Genomic DNA, 23,299 nt, shown 5'->3' on the forward strand with positions numbered 1-23,299 from the left:
GACGTTTTTGCAGTTCATTGGAACATAGGTAGTAGCTATTTTGATAGTGTATTAAGTCCTGCCTTGTTCCAACTCTAATTTGCTCTGGATTAAAAGCTGCAGCGAACCATTTCCAGGACAACCGTAGAACTCAGCAGCTGGGTCTAGGTGATGAACTGATGATCCCGAGATCTGCCTTACCATAGCCCATTTGGCCATTTCAGGAGGCAACAATACTATTCCTAGTTTCCTACCTATCAAAGATATGAATGGCACAACGTCTTTCATTAGTATCGAAAGCCAACACATGTTTCCTCTTGATTATGTCGCTGAGAGCCTGAGACATGTAGCCACCAAAAACTGCTCAAATTCTCAGTTAAAAATAACAGCTCAAATTCTCATTTGTAATTCAAACTGTGAGAAGAGATCGCGCGTACGTTTTAACGTCAGCATTTCCTTACCATTTGCGTTTTTTTGAACCATGGACAAAGAGAACATCAAGTAAAGGATAAAACAGAGAAAGCTACACTTTCTTTAAAGGTGGTGGCACAGATCTTCGGATGCGCTGCTAGCCACCAACAGACAAAGGCAGTTCTGAATTCTGATTTCAAATCTTTGATCAGAGCCTGTTACTCAGAGATCAATTATTGTGGACCTAGCGAGATCCGCCTGACCTGTCACAAACCTTGTTCGGTTATATATTCCGGGTCTGTTGGGCTGAGCGATCTGTGAGGTCTTGGTGGTTAGCATCGCGGCAATGTCAGACATGGCCGGCCTGTCATCGGGTGATTCCTGGATGCAGAGAAGCCCAATCTGAATGCACCTCTCGAGTTCAGAGCCTGTTTCGGATTCAGGCCGCGAGAGGGGAGGGAGATTCACCGTCGAATCAAGAAGAGCCATTTTCCTGTCCTGCTCCCACAATCCCCATGCCTGCAAAACAAAAGAGAATCGCTAACATAATTTTCATGAGATACGGCCAAGACTGTAGACAATTGAGACGATGCAGCTTCTACTTACATGTGAAAGGAGCCTTCTGCGTCTCGCCGTTCCTTTGTCCACTAAGGATTTCCAGCAGCACGACTCCAAAGCTATAGACGTCGCACTTGAGCGTCATCTCCGCCCGCAATGACTCTGGGGATGCGTATCCACTGTTTTTTTGCAACACAGACATCACACACCAATAAAATCATCTGAGCCCACTCACATTTGCAAACGAAATGAAAAATCATGCAAATATGAACGGAGAGTAGAGTAGAGTGGCTTACGGTGAGTTGACGATGGTGAGGCTAGAATCCGCCTGCTCGGCGACAAACAGCTTCGCGGTGCCGAAGTCCGCAACCTTGGCCCGCCAATTGTCGTCTAGCAGCACGTTTTGAAGCTTCAAATCTCTGTGGACGACGCTCTCGCCCGATCCCTCGTGCATGTACGCCACGCCTTGCGCAATGCCGTGGATGATGTCCAGCCTCTGCCTCCAGCTCAGCGTAGCACGGAGGCTGGGTTCACCTGCAACGCGCAAACATTTTTTTGCTGTTGGCAAACCAAACACAAAGACGGACAGAGGAGAACCTAATGATCTATTCTGAATTTCTGATCCAAATTCTGATAATAGGCAAGACAAGTTGTAAAAGTATACCACCCGAAATAAAATACACAAGTATATGTACCAAATATGTAGAGATCCAGGCTCTTGTTGGGCATGTAGACATAGACGAGTATCCTCTCTTCGCCTTCGTCGCAGTAAGCAAGCAGGCGAACAAGGTTGCCATGCCGGAGCCTGGCCATCACCTCCACTTCTCTTGCGAAGTCGCATTTACCTTTCCTCGTGAGAGCAGACTGCCTAAGCCTCTTCACCGCAATCGTTCTCCCGTCAGGTAATTGACCCTAGTGATTGTACAATTATTAAGCTATATGTTAGTTAGCCTATAATCTCTTAAGTAAAAGCTTCTTAATTAAACTGCTGCAGTGTAGACCTGAAGTTGATCAAACAAGCAAATCAGATACAAAGCATTTGGGATCAAATGGATGCGCGCGCACCTTATACACTATGCCAAACCCTCCTTGACCAATCACATGGGTCTCAGAAAAATTCAATGTAGCCTGCTTCAGAGTGTGCAGATCAACTGAGGGAACTGTCATAGCTGAACTTTGAGGAATGCAGTCTGCAATATGAGCCAAGTCAGCTCGATTAACATAAGTGCAGTAGGAAAAACAAATAGGTTAAAAACTATGGCAGAGTACCGTTTAGTCGTTTATGTGAGATCTTGTGCTTCCTTCTCCAGCAAATGATGACGAACAACAACACAAGTATTATACCAATAACGGAAGCTACTGGCGCAAGAACAGTCACGATAGCAAACTTCGAGCTCTTTGGCGTAGCTATTACATAAGAAAATCATGTCAGGTACGGAGCCTCAAGTTAATTTCAAAATTCAGATACTTTCAGTATGATTTTGCAGTCAGACCAATCCTTATAAAATCTATCTAATTGGGCCAGTATACTAATGTACTGAAAAACGAGGTACAAAAATTGTAATGACTGCCATTTGTTTCGTACCTAGTTCAGACTCGGCCAGCCTGAGGTACAGATCCTGCCCTCGGTCGACATAGCGAAGATCAACCACGTCACCTGTCCAAATGATGCAGCCACTGCCACCACCACCACCACCTTCTCGGATCTCGGCAGACGCGTAGGCCAAGCACGAGCAGTTGGCGGAGCACCTAGCCCTGCACTCCTCCGTTGAGATGCTCGTGTCCACCGACGCGTTCTGCGTGTCTGGTAGCTTCACGCCACGCACCAGCACGAAGTCATCCGTCGCTGTCCCATTGCCGCTGCAGTTCAGCGGCACGTTCCGCCTGCACCCGCCCGAGGTTTCCCTCATGTACCACGCCGGTGGTGACACTGGGCTGAACCCATGCAGGCAGCCGCAGAACGCCGACGCCGCCGCGCTGGCGTCGCACAGACCGAATGCCCCGCACTTTCCGTAGGCATCGCACACGTCCCTTGGCCCCTGGAAGAAGGTCTTCCACGCCAGGCTGCTCGCGTCCCACACCAGCCGCCTGACCACGCCGGCATCCGTCACCTCCACACGGGTCAGGGGCGCGCCTGGCCTGGCGGTGTACCCGTACGTGATCTCTGACTTGCTGGCCGTCACGTACAGCGGGAAATCATGCGCGTACGTCGAGGCCTCCGGGACGCCGTTAAACCATCGCCCATTCCATGGCCCCGTGCGATACGCCTTGGCGTCCCGTTGCCACAGGACGACCTCCAGCAGCCGGGTCGCATACTCCAGCACGCGGCGGTAGCCCCCCGGAGACGGATCGTCTGGCGACCGCCACGACGTAAGGTACCACTCATCGCCAGTCCATAGGTTCTTGCCCATCTTCATACCGGGCAGCAAGGTGTTCGACGGGTGGTCGAACGACTGCCACAGTATGGTTTTGCTTCTCTCGTCGTGTACAACCAGGTTGCCGGACTCCAGAAGCTGCACCTCCACTGATGAGGTGTTGGGGGAATTGGATGACCATGCCACCTCACCGGAGCCGTCGAGCAGGAGAAGGTCCCCCGTGTCGCTGGCCACCAACAGCACGCCGGAGGTGTCCTTGAGAGGGTGGTCACGGTTGGCCACCCAGCAAACGGCGTCACTGGACACCGAGAACCATATCCCGAGGTACCTCTTGGCCGACGCCCCAGGAGAGAAGAATCCCAGTGTAAACGTGCCACCAGCCGAGACGAGTGTCTCGCCGTCAGTGACATTCTGGCCTTTGCCGAATGTGTCAGTAGCACCGGCGGTGATGGCTACAGGGGAGAGGAGTATGAACAAGAGGAGGAGGATTGACGAGTGCAGTTTACTGCCATCATTAGGGACCTTGCTCCTCCTCCTGAGCAAAATATTATGGCTAAATTGGCTACAGGGGAATGCACTAACAGCTAAGCTAGGCCACCGTACTTATCGAGGGGCGATCTGATACATGAATTCTTAACTAACAACGCTAAGACTCTGACTGACAGCTAAGCTAGCCAGGTCAGAGTTTGAATTTGTCCACTTATCCTCGATTGGAGGGAACGAACTAGATGTGGTATTTTTACACATATATAGAAGTTGCAAGTGTGCAACTGCGGATGCAATATATATCTGTCCATGTAGCTTACCCCTTGCAGGCTAAGGAACATTCACGTTCTAGTGGAGCAGTATTTTCTGCATTCAGATCTACTCCCTCCGTTCCTAAATATAAGTCTTTGTAGAGATTTCACTATGAGCCACATACGGATGTATATAGACGCATTTTAGAGTGTAGATTCACTCATTTTAGAGTAGTTAGCTGTACGCTGCATTCCTCTGTGACTGTTCAGATAAAATACTGCAGGTCCATGATTACGGTACCGTCAATCAGTGAGAAAGTCAACATGTCAGCTAGATGTAAGAAAATTTGACTTTTCTTATCGACAGACGTTACTGGATAATCTAGCTTCTCATCAACAAGAAACTACTGAATGAGGAAAAACTAAGACTGGGTATTACAATGGACTATTATATAACTACTAGAGATTTAGAGCTTTAGTCACCAAGGTCCTTGGTTATTACTACAAGCCAAACATTCGATGGTAATCATATATATTGTCACATTATTGTGGTTAATATCCAGTCACTAAAGCTATTTAGCAAGCAACATTGTGATCATTGGTGGCTAAAGTTCCCATGAACAATTACCAATACTTACTTGGTAATAGTAAGTCACTGAGCAAACCAAATCGCAGACGCCAAGAATCCAGAAATTAAAAAACAATTACCTCTTGGGCACTTTGGCAAACACCTTGTGGGCGTCTACCTCCTCGCCGGACGATTTGGCGACCGAAGGTCGGGGAGGGACAACGGCGCGCGAGGAAGGGGAAGTAGGGCAGGCGACTGCGCGGAGCCCCTACCCTGCTCCAGCCGGCGACGGGAGCTCAGGGCGGGTGACGAGACGCCGCAGGAGATGGAGGAGGTGCCCGTGGCGGATGGTCGCTGTCGACCGACGGCCTCATCAGCAATAGAGGAGAGGCGGCGGAGCGAGCTAAGGCACTTGGAGACGGGAGATCTCACGGCGCGGCCATGGCGGCGAATGAGTGCCCCCGGCAGCGTCTTGGCGGCCGCGCCGTCGGGTGCTCGCCGGCGGCGGGAGGTAAATGTCCTTGGCGGAGAAAAGAAACTCCAAAAAAGTACTCCCGTAAAAAGTTCATTTTTTACTTTCCTAATCCCTGACCAAGATGATGCAAACAACTCACAAATTCGAGTTTTTTTTTCTTGCAAGGGACAGGCAAATTCAAGTGTCGGACACGTAAAACAAATTTCAAGTTTTTGAGAAATGAAAAAACCTTGTTCTAAAAGAATCTAAGTGAGGCACCTCAAACACCCCTATATGCCCGGACGGACGGCCTGATCCGTGACCGGTCACAAAAAATTAACCCAGACGGGTGTCTCAAACGCCTGGGCTGACCGGCACCCCTCATATCCAGCCCAAATGTAGGGCAGATATGGGTGCGTCCGCCACGCCGGGTTGACGGCCGGGTTCCACACGAAAACACTCCAAAATTCGGCGGCCCGAAGCTCGTGGAGCCGCTCCGTCGGGCCGCGTGGTGCCCTAGGACGACTATTTAAGACAACCGCCGACATCGAAACCTACTCATTCACATTTCCCCCCTCCCATCTGCTGTCGCCACCACTTTCCACTCGTTGTTCGCCACTAGTAGTAGCCATGCCCTCGTTCCGCCAGGTAAGGAACTACCCGTATGTAATGTCGGAGCGCCGACTGCAGCTCCTTGAACAGATCGGGGAAAGGCGCGAAGCCCGGATCATCGCGGGGCTACCTTCAGACGCGGTGGATCCGGAGAGGACTTGGAGGAGGAGGACGGGGAGGACGCGGAGCAGCGGAAGGAGGAGGAGCAAGAAGCGGACGTGGGGGCGCTAGGGATGCAGATCTGCAGGCGGAGCAGCAGGCGATCCAAGATTTCCTCCGGTTGTAATCGACAATGGAGGCCAAGTGCCGCCATCTGTAGGAGGCAGAGGCGAAGCACGCCGCAAACGTTGAGGAGATGCTCGCATTTATGGATGAGGAGGAAGAAGAGGAACCGGAGCCCTCCTACGCGCCCATCTATCCGGCGCGCGGAACGGGCGCCATGGACATCTCCGACGACGAAGTTTAGATTATACTAGCGTTGTGTTGTGTACGTACTACATAGGAAATCTTTTGCATAGTTTATATGTATCTAGGGGATGAAATATGAGGTGCTCGGATGCATAGCACCAAATATGAGGTGTGATTGGTCAGTGCCCGCGGATGCTTGAGAGGTCGAATTTGCCAAGCCCGATTATAGATTGTCTAAAAGCCGTAAATTAGGTGAGTATACTACATACAGCTAACTTGTACTTCCTCCAACCGTATCTATTCAAATATAAGACAAGTAATCGGGCACGAAAGGTAATATGAGATAGATAAAGTGTAAAAGTCAATTCTTATGTAAAACTCAAAACTAAGGATAGAAGGTATCTTAATAACTACCTCACAAATTTGACAGCAGTGTAGAATTTCTTTTTAAAATCAAAAATAGCATTTATAGTGAATTAAATCTAGAAGAATATGTAGAATAATCTTTTTTGGAAGTAAAACAAATTCTCTTTCATTCCATCATGCAACACATGCTACGAGTGAGTATTGTCAACCTAGCATGCCTAAGACTATCAACATGCATGGGTTCAGCTATATAGAAAAGGAAGTCAATATGAGTAGGACAAAAACAAGTTGATGTCCTAATTGAGCGTAGCTCAGATGGTTAGATTTCTTGTGGTGGAACCAACCCACCAGGGTTTAAGTCATAGACTTGACATTGGTGGTCGCATTTTTCTAGATTTATTTCAGACATTCCGGCGACGCGCGTTCAGTGAGAGGAGACGTTCCCGTTGACTACGAAAGTGTCGGCGGCGACTTCATGAATCTCAAAATGATGTGTCGGCTGAGTCTTCCAGAGGTGCTCATAGTATTAGAGTGTGCTTCATTCATAGGGATGAGTGTATGTGCACATGTATGAGCGTCTGCATCTGTACCGTGTTAAAAAAACAAGCTGGGGTATGCTTGAATTTGTGGCCATTGATTCATGAACTAAATAGTAACGAAATCCAATGATATTAGTAACGACTGTACAACAATGGTGATAGTAGTAACGACTGTCTAACATGAACCGGGACTAAAGGCCCTTACGAACCGGGACAAATGCCCCCTTTTTAACTAGTGTACAACAATGGTGATTGGAACAATATGACATATCACATATTAAATATGAAGTAAGCACTTTTAGTAGCAAAACAACTGGGGTACCATTAGAGAGAACGATCTATGGTGATAGTCAGATAGATGATTCACATAAAATAATTTGACAAAAATGTGAACAAGAGATAATGTTTAAAAAAATGTCGCACAGACAAATCATGTCACATTTTAGTTGACCTAAAAAGATACAGATCAATTCAATAGCATAGACACACAAAAAATTATGATGATTGTGGACAAATGAGAAAGATAATGTTTTGACAAGTTTACATATACTAACAAATGTAATGGCTTTCCCTACAAAAATAAAATAAAATAAATGTAATGGCTTAGATCAATGGTCACGCAACACAGACAATAAGGCTAAGGTGAGTTAGCAAGGAAGCAATTCGAGGCATGATATCATATAAATCAAGAGATGACTAGAGGGTTGTAAAATTATCAGTAACTTGGGTAGACAAGAGAGTGAACCTATAGGAGCCAATATGAGGAAGAGAGACACAAATTATAAGTGACTAAGATGGACACTTGGGAACCTAGAGTGAAAGAGGAAAGATCATGGCTTATTCAATCTAGAAACAAACAAAACATTATTAGATATAGTATGCAAATGCATAGATAACACTGTTAGTTTTCATAACTTGTGCAACATTTGCAATACATCTCCTGCATTTTCCATCTTCCCTTCTTTTTTTCTCTCTCAATCTAATTAGTCGTGTGCTATGTGTCAGCCCACTTTCTCCTTCACATGCACCTCTCATGCGAATGCACGAAGCCAGCACATGCTTGCGTGCAACACCCTCCTGGAGCTTATCCCCCCTGACCTAAGAGGACTCCCAACACCACGCCCCACTCAGAGTGGCCCTGGTCAGCGCTTGCAGCAACGTTGCGGTGGTACTAGCAACAATGTAGTAGTTGTTGCAAAAGCACACCACCGCCATCATTCGCAAAAAAGAAAACATCCAGCCATCGCAACACTGACGACCCCCTACAGCATCATCACGACCATTGGGGTACGAGGACTTCATCTTGCATTTTCTTGGAGGAAGGCATGCCACAGAGTGGAGCAACAAAATTTGGGGAGGAGGCTCATGCGGTGAGGCTGCTGCAAGGGGAGGTAGATGCCCTCACCGAGAAGGTTGGGCAGCGGCAAAAAAGGAGAGGAATCGGAGGAGAGAGGCATTGCGTTGTGAGAAACATGTGGCTGCACTCATTCATGGAAGATATAAGCGGCGAGAATGGGGAAGCGGTGGGTAGATCCAACAAGGGCACGTGTCGAGCGTTGGGTGCCACAGATTTCTTCCACAAACTAGTCAGTGTAATTTAAGACCTTTTCATCTAATTATTCTTTTTAAAATACCCATCTAACAATTCCTAAAATGACATACAAGAAACATATGATGCCACAAATAAATACTGTAGCCCACAAGGATGCACATGATGACGTCCAGGTCCCTGTCTCGTAACTAACTGTAACCAACCAATCGTAATTATAGGTACTAGCTAGTCATCCAATCCTGGTGCTCGCATTTATTTCTAGATTTATTTCAGGATTTCCGGCGATGCGCATTCAGTGAAAGGAGACGTTCCCGTCGACGACGAGGCGCCTACGGTGACTTCGTAAATCTCAAGATGATATGCCGGCTCAGTCTTTCGGAGGTGCTCATAGGGATAGGGTGTGCGTGTGTGCGTTCATAGGGATGAGTGTATGTGTGTGTATATGAGCGCTTGTGTTTGTACTAATGTTAAAAAAAAAGCTAGCCATCCAATCAATGCATTCTAATTTGGCAAGGTATAATGTCATGGTAAAAAATGGACTAAATTAATAGCTGATCGGTATTAATTATATAGTACATAGGTATTGAGCCACTACCCCGTCTGGTTTATTAGTTCCCTCGTATTTAGGGCCGTATTTTGACCGTGACTTTAACTAATAAAATATAAGTTATACATAAAAATATATTATCAAAAACTATGTTCAAATACGTATTCAATAATATAATTTTTGTTTACATGCATTGACATTTTGTTAGTTAAATCTATGATCAAATTTGACACAAAATACCAAGGGACCAATAAACCAGGACGGAGGTGGTGAGCTAGTCATGCATATCCAACTAGCCACATAATCACAATGTAATTTGGCACAGTGAAATCTAGAATCTCATGGCCAAAATTGGTACCATATTAATGAATCATTAGTAATTTTTGGTTAAGAATGCTTGGTGACGCGTATACCCAAGGCTTTAGTTTAGTAGCGTTCATGCATAGTACACACCTTTGTCCAAGAAAAAACATAATACACACTGCCTGCAAAACGCCTCGCTGCTGCCTACAAATAAGAGAGGTGTGCTTCGCTTTGCTTACGCTTACCTTGCCATACAAACTTGAGGACTTTGTGTTTAGAGAGGAGTTGTGGTCGTCAAACATCATGGCCAGGACAGCGACGGTGTGGGTGTGGGTGCTGGTCATAGTGGTTGTGGTGGCGGGTGCAATGGCGGCAAAGCCACGACACCCGGAGAAGCTTACTCCTTGCAGGACGGCGAACAAATACGGTACTGCGCCCTCGGCGTTGTGTTGCTTTAACCTCTGGGCGCAGAAACAGTTCCTTTGCCTGTACTTGGCTAATCCGAGGTACCAGCGCTACTTCGCGGGCAGCTTCGCCGGCAACACCGTCGTCTCCTGCGGCATCCCCCTTCCACAGTTTTGTATGCAATAATTGCACAATACTATGTGTCACTGTACCTCTTTTTTAGAATAAATGGAAATTGCTACTCGGGAACATACCCCTTGTTTGCTTTTTAGTTTGTTGTCTTTTAAATACACAGATTTATATCTAGATCCATGGAACACCCAATTTAGAAAAAGCCAAAACATCTTATATTTGTGAACGGAAGTAGTGGTATAGTATTGTTTATCTAACTAGATGATAGCCCCGCGCGTTGCTGCGGGAATTCATAGTAATAAAAATATGAAGGATCAACATTTACACATGTGATAGTTGAACAACCTACATAAAGTTTAACCCATCCTTCATTTGTAAAAAAGGTACCCTGTAAGAGAACTATGCATTATTATTGTGGTTTGTGCCCCCTTCAGAGACGCGTCATTTCATTTCTTACACAATCATCATTTCCAACTGGTTGACCATATGATCGGGGTTGCTTCATAGCATTCTATACTTTGTTGTTTCACACGTGAATAATCTGAACAGAGATATCGTGTGCCTATTATTTTAGTGTAAACACTCTCTTCGTACCCTCTATATATGCATTAGTATTCAGGCATAAAAACTTGTAGGGAAAAAAAATCCAGGATATGAGAATCATGGACATAGGGGACTACTTGCAGTTATATATGTCAAGCATATTTGAATCTGAAATGTATCAAGTATAGCTAACTCAAGAAAATATTCTAGGAACAGAAGTTAACAAAATTCTCCTGGTCTGAAACTAATTAGTACTCTCTAATATCTAATTAGTATTATAGAGTTGAGACATTTCTTCAGTTCTTAATAGGCATCCAAGCAGCCTTGAATAAATGGAGTTCAAATAAATACAGGTAGAACGAAATAGGCCAGTTGCTAAACTATCAAAACACAAAGCACGATGGTCAGCACTCAGCAGTACGGACACAAAACATAAATGTTTGCTTGATGGCCCTTCATGATCTACATGATTATGTATGATGCATACATATGCAATAAAGAAAATAAATCTGCATATAAAACAGTCATCCACGCTGCACAATGGATTGACATGAGATGTTTCAAGTAAGGCAAGTGCATAGTGTGCATGTTACATCAGTTGTGATTCAGTAAAGCTAGCTCGGGACTCCCGGCAGAACCAAACCTCCCAGCTGCGCCCGAACTGAGACATTAGGAGAGTATAAGAAAGACAAAGCAGCACCATGGGCAAGGTGCACCAGCAGACATGCCAGACCGGGAGAGTCATTGAAGCAAGGGGGCTGACGGTCAGAGCCGGTTCACCGGTAATGCGACTACATCATGAGATATCCCGTAAAGCCATCGAAGGTAATGCGGGCTGGCGGTCGTGTGGGAGCTGGAGAGCCACCGGAGGCCAGCGGGCCGGCGATCAGAGCTGAAGGATTGTCCTCACACAGAGAATGTTGTATATGTTTGTACATATGCTGCGGAGCATCTTCTTAATAATCAATTGCTGCATAGATATCTGCAACATAAAAAATAGTTTATGAGCAAAGGCAAAATCGACAAAGAATAGAAAGTGACTATTCTATTTAGCATCCCTTACTTCTGAGAAAACTAAAGGGCAACATATAAGCTATCACTGATAGCACACGAAAAGTGCGATAATGTATCCATAGTTGGGATTTGCAGTAGCAAACAAATGAGATAATGTTAGACTACTGATCAAAATGTTCAAAAAATTATATGCCAGAGAACCAATAAAGTTTGCATTATTATATGGACATTCTGGAAAATCCCTTGCACTACTCCCAGTACCCAAGAACAGTTCCGTGTATTCGTGGAACATGGAAGTAGGGAAAATCCTGATGTGTAACTCTGGCCAAGATAACAAAACCATTGGCATTTGGTGTGACTTAACTCATGTATTATAGACTGTGTGACATGAGTAGCAATCCGAACAACCAATGATGCTCCTTTCCATATGAAATATAAGTAAACTGAGCCAATCAACTCATCCATGCATATATGGTAAATAAAACATGGTGAGTCCAGCCAATTAATCTTTAAAGCGAAACAGAAGACGGAAGGAAAAACGTAGCTGAACGGACAATCGAACAGGTGGACAGGGCAGGACTGTTGTAACAGGGTGCCATCTTGCACGTTTGAAGCACCCTGCAGGGAATTTGTGTTAACAGTAGCAGCCACAACACTCACCAAATCGTTCTAGATCCTTGTGGTCGGTGGAAATCCTCCAGCATATTTGCACCGAGACAGCAGATGGGATCTGAACAAATATGGAAATAAACTTGTCATCACAAGCACAACAACGGTGTTGTAGTTTTCGACTATAACAAATACAATCAAACAAAATCCTATGCCCTCTAAATAAGTACGGAAACTAACAGAATATGCATATGATAAGTAAATGGAAAAAAATAAAATTCAGATATGGGAGCTTGTGTACCAATTCGATCAGCAAGAGTTCTGTGCAACAGTGAAAAATCATCAACTTTGCAGCAACGAAAAACTAATAGCCCCTGCTGACAGGACTTTTAGCACCTTTGCACCGAGGGATACCTAAAAAAACAAATAAGCTCAGGCAAATGGGGAACTGGAAGAATCTAACAATGGCCAGCAGACACCTACCAGATTGGAGATTGGCATTGGGGAAGGCGGCTTGAACACCTACCCAAGCTGGAGGACGATGGGAAATATGGTGAGGCAGAGCACAGATTTTAAGCAAAAATCTGTCAGTTACTTGGGGAGAACGTGGGGAGAGGAAGTGGAGCGCCATCTTAGATATTATTAGGAGAGGGAGCACCAAACGTCAATTACTGGGTAATTACTGCAACAGAGGCTATAGATTTATTTAAAAAAAATTGAGAAACAAAAGAGGCAGGTTGTTCCATCGGCCATTGATGGCAACCGGGGAAGATAAATAGTGTGGGCTGATGGGAGCACCGGGCTGCAGTGGGCCTGATAGTGGGTTGTGTGTGTGGTTCATGTTACCTGTTGTGTATATAAGAAAGAAAGATTTGCTCAAAAAATTAAGCAAGAAAGAAAAATACAGAAGAACAGTACAGAACCTTGAACTCCAGAGATTCCGCTGCGGTATTTAAAAGTTTGACTTTGTTGCCTGCATATCCATCACCTACGGAAAGGAGCAGAATTTCCTCCACAGATGCAGGAGGCTATCTTGCCCAAAAAAAGGCCACCATTGCCGCGGTATATGTCAACTGCCAAAAAAAAAGCCACCATTGCAGTCTTGCAGAGCCTCCTTCCAGAAGAGACCCAACGGCCGGTCTGATTTCGCCCACCAGCATAGGCCACCACTGGATGCAGTAGCCTCCTCTCCTTGTCTTCAATCTGCGCGCATCAACGGACGAAGCAGGGTTTTTCGGAGGCCAGCAATGACAATGGAAGGGGCGGCGGAGGAGGGGAGGTAACCAGCGGCGGCAGGGCAGAGGCGGGCGCGGCCCCTGCGGCAGGGGCGGGTGAGCAGGGGACAGGGGCGGGTCGGCCGCTGCCGGGATGGCGTTTGTACCAGAGGAGCGCCACGGGCAGAGATGGATCCCCGCCGTCATGTGCTTGATGGGTTGACCGGGGAGAGTGGTGAAGGAGAGAAACAGACAATGTTGAGACGAGATTGTGGTGGGTCTCTTAAACAGTAACTGAAGGCTTATGTGGCAGGTTCATTGTAGTGCTCGGTCCCATCTGTAAGTCAGTAGTAGAATGCTGATGTGGCAAGGTTGATGAGGTGGATAGGCTGCATGTCAAGAGAAATAGAATAGTGGGGATGAACTATTTAGGTATTATAGATTCGTGGTTTGTGGGGACACTTTGTCTTTGTGTTGACAAGGATTTGGTAGTCACGGGGCCTTCTGCCCCTCAAGCAAACGCGCCATCGTCTGCAGTCCGTGGCGCCGTGCGTTCAGCGCTCCTGGCGCGCAGCTCAACCGCCAACCCCTTCACCATGAACATGGGTGGCACGTTTTTGTGGGCATCAACTCGTGACATCTGTGGCTGTGCTACTCGTGTGTTCTCGCCGAAACGGGTCAAGCGGTAAAGGTTCTTCCCGGAAAGAAATTGTCCAGAGCAACGTGCGATCGGGCTTAGATGGTGAGCATGGCATGTGTACGTACTTACCGGACGCAGAGGGATGGCAACGGCTCCTGTACGGCGTGGCGACCCGGGAGGCGATTCCGAGGGCGTGGATGTGGCAGCCCTCGGCGTGGCGGCGAGTGGCTGGACAGCGGTGTGCCCAGGTGAGGGGCTGGCGCAGCGGCGCCCGGCGGCGGGTGCGCGGCCTCCGGCTCCTTCTCCCTCGGGCAGCAGGTTCTGGGCGCTGTTGGGGGCCGATCCCGACGACGACGAAGACGAGGAAGACCAGGTAAGTAGTCAGGTAAGTGATGGGGGTTCGCCGATGCCTCGTGTGGAGTGCTCGGTGGGTGACTTTGTCGCCCGGGTGGAGGAGCTTGGGGGCTCCTTCAAGGCCGGCCGCCGCCGTGCTTTCGCACCTGGTGGCCATGGCGGGCGTCGCCCAGGCGGTGCAGATCTGGTGGCCGCCCAGGGGGGTGGACGCGGGCCCGGAGGGGCGTGCCTGTGCACTTCCGATGGAGGGCCGGTGTGGCATGGTGATGTCGTCGTGGCCTTCGGTCTCGACGTGCTCGTCGTCGCCGTCAGGGGACGGTGGCGACGATGGCGGCGGCGTCGCCCCCGCCAGGGAGCCGAGTCCCCAACCTAGGGTTGCGGTGGATGGACCGGTTTCTGGGCTGGGCGTGCTGGACTAGCCCAGTCTGCCCTCGCTTGGGCCAGGGGGCCCAGTCGGCGGTCTGTCCATTTTCCCGTCAGCTAGGGAGTCGGGGTGGCGCTGGTGAGTGGGCCGTGCTCCCCTGGGCCACAGGCCAAGTTCCCTCCCGTGGCTGAGCCCAGGCCCAGTGCGGGGTCAGATGCGCAGCGGCCGCCTCCCATATATAAGTGGCTGTGGCTGCCGCGGGGTGCCCTAGATCTCACACTAGGGTTTCCCGCATCCCACTCGCAGGTGCGGCACTTCGGGCATCTCGCTCGACGTCTGATCCGCTCCGCTCCTCCTCCTCCCCTCGAGAACTCATTCGCGGCGGTGGTCCGGATGGGATCCCGACGCGTTGAGAAGCCGCCCATGTCCCCTCCGGTTCCGGCGGCTGAGTGCCAGCGGGAGCTGGATCTGCGGGCGCAGGCGCTCTCCAAGAGGCCAGCGGGCCAGCGGAGGACGGGGGATGGGGGCCGCCGCCTCCCTGGTGGCTGGCTGAGCAAGAGTGGAAGCAGCAGGAGGAGCGCGAGCGCAAGAGGAAGAAGGAGGAGTACATGCGGCGGCGGCTGGAGCAGAAGAAAGAGCTCAAGCGGAAGGAATCCCTCCTCCCTGCCGGCGGCGAATGGATCGGGGATCCCTTCGCCAAGAAGTAGAAGCAGAAGGGGGGGAGCTTGTCGGAGCCCAAGCGGCCGTCGCTAGCCCTGGCGGTGGGGCCGTCAGCCTCCAAGGGCTCGGCGGAGGCCCCTATCCCCGTGGAGGAGGTGGACGGGCCCGAATGCTTCAAGTGTGGCCGGGGGCCATTACCAAAATGTGTGCGCTTTCAAGCCTCTCTGCGTCGTTTGCCATGAGGAAGGACACGCATCGGCCCACTGTTCGTCGCAGGTGCGGCCCTTGATGCTGCAGATCATGGGCAACGCCATCCCCGGCGAGGGCTTCTTCTGCCTTCCGTTTGTGGAATTGGAGGGCGAGGAGGTGCGCGCTCAGTTGGTGGCGGACGCAGCCATCATCACCGCGGCGCCTGGTCTGCTTTCTATGCCCATTCTGGAGGCGGAGCTTCCATACCTTTTTGAGGGGGAGTGGGACTGGCAGGTGATGGCGATCGGCGACAACATGTTCTCGGTCGTCTTCCCCAACAAGGCCATGTTGCGGATGGCGACCTGCAACGGCAAGCTCTTCCTCTCCCTCAACAATATCATGGCAGAGATCAAGGAAGCGCTTCCGAAGGAGCCCAAGGCCGAGATGATGTCCGATGAGTGGGTCAAGCTTTGGGGCGTGCCTTCCAAGCATCGTCGTGTGGACCGTCTCATGGCCAGGACCGTCATGATCGGCCGACCCATGGAGGTGGATCTGGTGTCGCTGGCGGGGCTTTGGCCAGTGCGGATGCGCTTCGCTTGCCGTGCTCCGTTCAAGATCCGTGGCTATGTGCAGTTGTGGTTCAACAGTGAGGGTTACACCATCAAGATGGAGGCTGAGCAGGCTTCTCCGCAGGGCGCAACGCCTCCGCCTCCTCCACCAGCTAGTTTGGGCAAGGGGCCGGACGACAAGGACAAGGACCACGACATGAGCATGGGGGATGACTCGATCGACACGGCCTTGTGGGACAAGCTGGGCCTCAAGGACAAGGATCCGGAGGTCGTTGCCCCTGCGGGAGGGGGTGTGACTGACATGGGCGAGCGGCAGGTCGGAGTTGGCAGCAATGAGACGACGTTCAACCAGTACGGCTCCAACATGTTGCTTGGCCTGGAGGGTGACAAGGGCGTCTCGGCCTCCTTCGACTCGGGGGGACGCTCGATGCTCCTTTCCCCGGCGGCGATGGATGTGGGAGGAGTGCCCGCGCTCGGGGTGCGCTCTCCTCCTCCCCAGGCTGCGGTGGTCAATGCCGATGGAGCCAGGCGGGCTCCCAAGAAGACGGCGGGCCGCAAGACCCCCACGGTGGCGCCAGCGATCCCCCCGTGGGTCGGTGCGGGCGCTCCTGCCTCGCTTCGGCCGATGATGATCGCGCTGGCCTCTCCTGCTGGGAAGGCGGGTGGGTCGACGACGCCCGCCCCTCCTTCCTCCTCCGATGCGCTTCGGGAAGCGGTGTCCAAGACGGCGTCCATCTCCACGGCCAAGCGCTCCAAGGCGGTGGCGGTGACTTCTCCTTCCCTGGAGCGGGTCAGCTCGTGCGCGAAAGGTGCCAAGGGCAATCTTCCTTCGCTTCAGCGCGCCCAACTCCTCTTGGCGCAAAAGAACATGGAGCTCGAAGGTAACCCCCACCTCGCTTTACGATTTTTGAAGATTACTCTGATGAGCGCTTAGGTGGTATTCTAGAGGATTGTGGGGTAGACATGTTGAACGCGGAGGAATCTAGAGAGCTTCTTTCTCTCCTTCGCTCTAAGGAAATCGCACAGGCAGCGTTGGCTCAGGTGCGGCTGCCTGCGTGGCGCCACCGACAGAAGAAGCAGGGGCTGATACGTCTCCAACGTATCTACTTTTCCAAACACTTTCTCCCTTGTTTTGGACTCTAACTTGCATGATTTGAATGAAACTAACCCAGACTAACGCTGTTTTTAGCAGAATTGCCATGATGTTGTTTTATGTGTAGAAAAGAAAAGTTCTCGGAATGTCCTGAAAATCCATGGAGGCACCTTTTGGAATTAATAAGAATTTCTGGGCAAAAGAAATACACCAGGGGGCCCACACCCTGTCCACGAGACAAGGGGGCGCCCCCCTATAGGGCGCGCCCCCCTATCTCGTGGGCCCCTTGGACCTCCACCGACCTCAACTCCAACTCCATATATTCACGTTCGGGGAGAAAAAAAATCAGAGAGGAAGTTTCATCGCGTTTTACGACACGGAGCCGCCGCCAAGCCCTAATCTCTCTCGGTAGGGCTGATCTGGAGTTCGTTCGGGGCTCCGGAGAGGGGGATTCATCGCTGTCGTCATCATCAACCATCCTCCATCACCAATTTCATGATGCTCACCGCCGTGCGTGACTAATTCCATCGTAGGCTTGCTGGACGGTGATGGGTTGGATGAGATTTACCATGTAATCAAGTTAGTTTTGTTAGGGTTTGATCCCTAGTATCCACTATGTTCTGAGATTGATGTTCCTATGACTTTGCTATGCTTAATGCTTGTCACTAGGGCCCGATTGCCATGATTTCAGATCTGAACCTATTATGTTTTCATGAATATATGTGTGTTCTTGATCCTATCTTGCATGTCTATAGTCACCTATTATGTGTTATGATCCGACAACCCCGAAGTGACAATAATCGGGATACTTCTCGGTGATGACCGTAGTTTGAGGAGTTCATGTATTCACTATGTGCTAATGCTTTGTTCCGGTTCTCTATTAAAAGGAGGCCTTAATATCCCTTAGTTTTGCGCTAGGACCCCGCTGCCACGGGAGGGTAGGACAAAAGATGTCATGCAAGGTCTTTTCCATAAGCATGTATGACTATTTTAGGAATACATGCCTACATTACATTGATGAACTGGAGCTAGTTCTGTGTCACCCTATGTTATAACTATTACATGAGGAATTGCATCCGGCATAATTATCCATCACTGATCCATTGCCTACGAGCTTTTCATATATTGTTCTTCGCTTATTTACTTTTCCGTTGCTACTGTTACAACTACTACAAAAACCCCAAAACAATTATCTTTACTTTTGCTACCATTACCTTTATTATCATACCACTTTTGCTACTAAATACTTTGCTGCAGATACTAAGTTATCCAGGTGTGGTTGAATTGACAACTCAACTGCTAATACTCAAGAATATTCTTTGGCTCCCCTTGTGTTGAATCAATAAATTTGGGTTGAATACTTTACCCTCGAAAGCTGTTGCGATCCCCTACACTTGTGGGTTATCAAGACTAATTTATGGCGCCATTGCCGGGGAGCATAGCTCTATTCTCTGAGTCACTTGGGATTTATATCTGTTGATCACTATGAAGAACTTGAAAGACGACAGAACTACGATTTTGCCCTCAACTACGAGGGGAGGTAAGGAACTGCCATCTAGCTCTGCACTAGATTCTCCTTCCGTTATTAGTAAGCTTGCGACACCTAAACCTGCTACTGCTATGAATTCTGATATGTCGCATGTTATTGATGATGCCACTTCTTCTATCCATGATGAAACTACTTCTGTGCGTGATACTACTTTGCCATTAGGTGAATTTCTTGATGAACAACTTGCTAGGGTTAGGGGAAATGAAATTATTGAAGATGTTATTATTGATGATAGTGATGATGAAAGTTCTCCCAATGATTATGAATTACCTGTTGTTCCCGAGGGTTATGTTATGAATGAAGAAGCTGCTAGAGATAGATATGATCTTAAAAAATTATTAGCTAAATGGAAGCAGCAGTCTCTTAATGCTAGAATGAAACCTGACCCTGCTTTTACTACTTCACCTATCTGTGTTACTGATAAGGATTATGAATTCTCTGTTGATCCTGAGATTATTACTTTAGTTGAATCTGATCCTTTTTATAGCCTTGAATCTGAAACTGTTGTGGCACATCTTACCAAGTTGAATGATATAGCTACCCTATTTACTCATGATGAGAAGTCTCGCTATTATTATATTCTTAAGATATTTCTGTTCTCATTAAAGGGTGATGCTAAGACTTGGTATAATTCTCTTGCTCCTGGTTGTGTGCATAGTCCCCAGGATATGATTTATTACTTCTCTGCTAAATATTTCCCTGCTCATAAGAAACAAGCTGCCTTGCGGGAAATATATAACTTTGTGCAAATCAAAGAAGAGAGTCTCCCACAAGCTTGGGGGAGGCTTCTCCGGTTACTTAATGCTTTGCCTGATCATCCTCTCAAGAAAAATGAAATACTTGATATCTTTTATAATGGACTAACTGATACTTCCAAGGACTACTTGGATAGTTGTGCTGGTTGTGTTTTCAGGGAAAGAACAGTCAACGAAGCTGAAATATTATTGAATAATATGTTGACTAATGAAAATAATTGGACTCTTCCTAAGCCAATTCCCGAGGCAATTCCTGAACCAATTGAGCCAACTCCTGAGCCTATTCCTAAACCCACTCCGAAGAAGAGAGGTGTTTTATTTCTCAGTCCTGAAGATATGCAAGAGGCAAAGAAATCAATGAAAGAAAAAGGTATTAAAGCTGAGGATGTTAAGAATTTACCACCTATTGAAGAAATACATGGTCTTAATATACCGCCTGTTGAAGAACCACATTGTCTTGATAACCCGACACAGGTAGTAAAGGTAAATTCTCTCTATAGATACGATAAAGTTGAAATACCCTCTACTAAATTTCATAGCCCATGTTTAGATGAATTTGATGACTTTATGGCTAGACAAGAAAGTTTTAATGCTTATGTTGGTAGAGAGTTAAAGAATAATGCTTTCGAGATAGGACGCGTGAGCGATAATATGGCTAGAGTTAAAGGTGAACTCAAACTCATTAGCAAATATGCTTCTATGGTTGCTACTCAAGCTGAGCAAGTACTTAAAGCTCAAAATGATTTGCTGGATGAATTAAATAATAAAAATGACTTTGCTGTTAGAGTGGCTACTAGAACAGGTAGAATGACTCAGGAACCTTTGTATCCTGAAGGACACCCTAAGAGAATCGAGCAAGATTCTCAGAGAAACAATTTAGAGGCACCTAGTTCTTCCAAAAAGGAGAAAAAGAAAAACGATAGAACTTTGCATGCTTCTAATGAACCTACTATAGACACACCTGAGAATCCCAATGATATTTCTATTTCTGATGCTGAAACACAATCAGGTGATGAACATGAACCTAGTGATAATGTTAATGATAATGCTCATGTTGATGCTCAACCTAGCAAAAACAATGAAGTAGAGATTGAACATGCTGTTGATCTTGATAACCCACAATCAAAGAATCAACGTTATGATAAGAGAGATTTTGTTGCTAGGAAGCACGGTAGAGAAAGAGAACCATGGGTTCAGAAACCCATGCCCTTTCCTCCTAAACCATCCAAGACAAAGGATGATGAGGATTTTGAGCGTTTTGCTGAAATGATTAGACCTATCTTCTTACGTATGCGCTTAACTGATATGCTGAAAGTAAATCCTTATGCTAAGTATATGAAGGATATCATTACAAATAAAAGAAAGATACCGGAAGGTGAAATTTCCACCATGCTTGCTAATTACATCTTTAAGGATGGAATACCAAATAAACTTGGAGATCCGGGTGTACCAACTATACCATGCTCCATTAAAAGAAATTATGTTAGAACTGCTTTGTGCGATCTTGGAGCCGGTGTTAGTGTTATGCCTCTCTCTTTATATCGTAGACTTGAATTGAATAAGTTGACACCTACTGAAATATCTTTGCAAATGGCTAATAAATCAACTGCTATACCTGTCGGTATTTGTGAGGATGTGCCTGTTGTGGTTGCAAATGTCACTATCTTAATGGACTTTGTTATTCTTGATATTCCTGAAGACGATAGTATGTCTATTATCCTTGGTAGACCTTTTTTGAATACTGCAAGGGCTGTTATTGATTGCAACAAAGGCAATGTCACTTTTCATGTAAATGGTAATGAGCATACGGTACACTTTCCGAGGAAACAATCTCAAGTTCATAGCATCAATTCGATTGGAAAAGTTCCAACTATTATTATTGGAGGTTTTGAATTTCCTCTCCCTACTGTCAAGAAAAAGTATGATATTCTTATTATTGGGGATTTTCATATCCCCGTTGAGGTAACTTAGTTTTATTCAAAATTTCTCCGGTTCCGTGTTATTCGGAATGAGTTTGTTAACAAGACTTGATCAACCTTGTTAGTGGATTCATTTTGATGATCATGAGATGGATGAAACTAGAAGGCACAACCTCCTGTACCCTCTTTTTACTTTCTGTTATTTAGAATAAATAAAGCAAAAATAGTATTATCCGTCTATTTTCTGAATTATCCGTGCATTAAAAAAATATCCCGAAAATAAAAGTGCTCCAAATGCCCTGCAAATTTAGTATGTTTTTTATGGAATATTTGAGGATTTTAGGCACTGAAATCACTGCAGGAGGGGCAAGCACCAGGCCACGAGAGTGGAGGACGTGCCCCTTGTCTCGTGGGCCCCTGGTGGCCCCCCTCCACTTATGCCAGCACCCACACACTTCATCTTCTACCCAAAAAATCCCCATCCAGCTCAAGCACGAGTTCTAGCTCATTTTGCTGCGATTTTCGATCTCCTTGCTCAAAGCTCCATTCACAAAACTTCTTTGGGAGATTGTTGCTTGGTATGTGACTCCTCCATTGGTCCAATTAGTTTTTGTTCTAGTGCTTTATTCATTGCAAATTTTTGCTGCATAGGTGACCATGTTCTTGAGCTTGCATGTTGAATTTATGAGGTCCCAAGCAATTCTAAGGCATGATATAGGCTCTAAGCATTTGTAGGAGTAGTTGCTACCAATCTTGTCTAGTTTTATTCACTTTTATTTTGAAGTTACTAAAATTTCAGAAATTTTCAGAAAATGTTAAGGAAACTTTTGAGGGGCTCTTCTAGCCAAGGCTCTCAGGAAAAACAAGCCAAAGAGAAGGAAAAAGCCAAGTATAATCTTCCTCGCTTAGCGGAAGTGCGGTCGTGTGAATGGCCATGCGATGATTTCTTGAAAGAAGCTGGAATTCATGAAGATTTTTATTCTTTGATCAAGAATGCATGCCTCACCGGTTTCATCAACGACCGGATCGATCACGGTGTACAATCATCGAGCCCAAGCTTTCACTCCAGAACCTGAACCTGAGCCGGAACCTGCACTGGACCCTTATCGTGCATCATCTGTCCAGTGGGATCCGGAGATGACTAGACAGTGGTGTCCCGATTACACCTCCCAGTACACCGGGGAGAGTAGCGGCGGTCCTTGGTACTAGACCAACTTAGGCCAAAAGCCTAAGCTTAGGGGAGTACGTATTTCTCACTGACTTTACATTCATGTTCACACACTAGTCGTCGGTGCTCATACTCTTTCATTGTATTATCCATGCTAGTTTAATTTTTTTTTCTAGTTTTCTTCTTGTGTGTTTGATAAACCTTAAGAAAAACCAAAAAATTAGTTAGTTTAATTTCCATGCTTGTAGTAGCATTTAAAATGAAAACTCAAAAAGATTTCTAGTTCTTCTTCTTACTTGTTGGGAGCTTTCCTGTGTATATAGTTTTATTTTCTTTCCTTTGGGGGTCGAGAAGACCATATTGAAATGTTTAGTGGCTCTCATATGCACGATTGTTTATTTAACTTAGAGCCCATATTACTTGTCTTCTCTCTTGAGTTAAATGCTTGCAGATTACAGCTTAGTCCAATGCACGTGCACTCTTATTATTATACACATCGTTCGGTCGTGCAAGTGAAAGGCAATAATGACGATATATGATGGAGTTATTGAGATGAGAAAAGCTGGTATGAACTCGACCTCTCTTGTTTTTGTAAATATGATGAGTTCATCGTTTCTGAGTCAGCTTATTATAAAGTAAAATATTTGCAATGACATTTAGAGATTATAGTTGCTTGTGCCATGCTTGATTAGCTACGAGTTATAATGGTTCAC

General features: G+C 47.0%; 1 long non-coding RNA gene and 1 pseudogene across 1 annotated transcript; both read right to left on the reverse strand.

The window, feature by feature from the left end:
• Positions 1–326: 326 nt before the first annotated feature.
• LOC119365867 lies at positions 327–5,171 on the reverse strand (annotated as a pseudogene).
• Positions 5,172–10,976: 5,805 nt separating this feature from the next.
• LOC119365868 lies at positions 10,977–13,574 on the reverse strand. Its single transcript, XR_005175794.1, has 4 exons — positions 12,596–13,574; positions 12,414–12,526; positions 12,164–12,233; positions 10,977–11,471 (listed from the first exon to the last, which is right to left on the reverse strand). It is a non-coding gene; the product is annotated as an uncharacterized LOC119365868 (long non-coding RNA).
• Between the last annotated feature and the right edge of the window lie 9,725 nt (positions 13,575–23,299).

The sequence above is a fragment of the Triticum dicoccoides genome, chromosome 2B, assembly GCF_002162155.2.
Source record: "Triticum dicoccoides isolate Atlit2015 ecotype Zavitan chromosome 2B, WEW_v2.0, whole genome shotgun sequence".
In the NCBI taxonomy this organism is placed as follows: Eukaryota; Viridiplantae; Streptophyta; class Magnoliopsida; order Poales; family Poaceae; genus Triticum; species Triticum dicoccoides.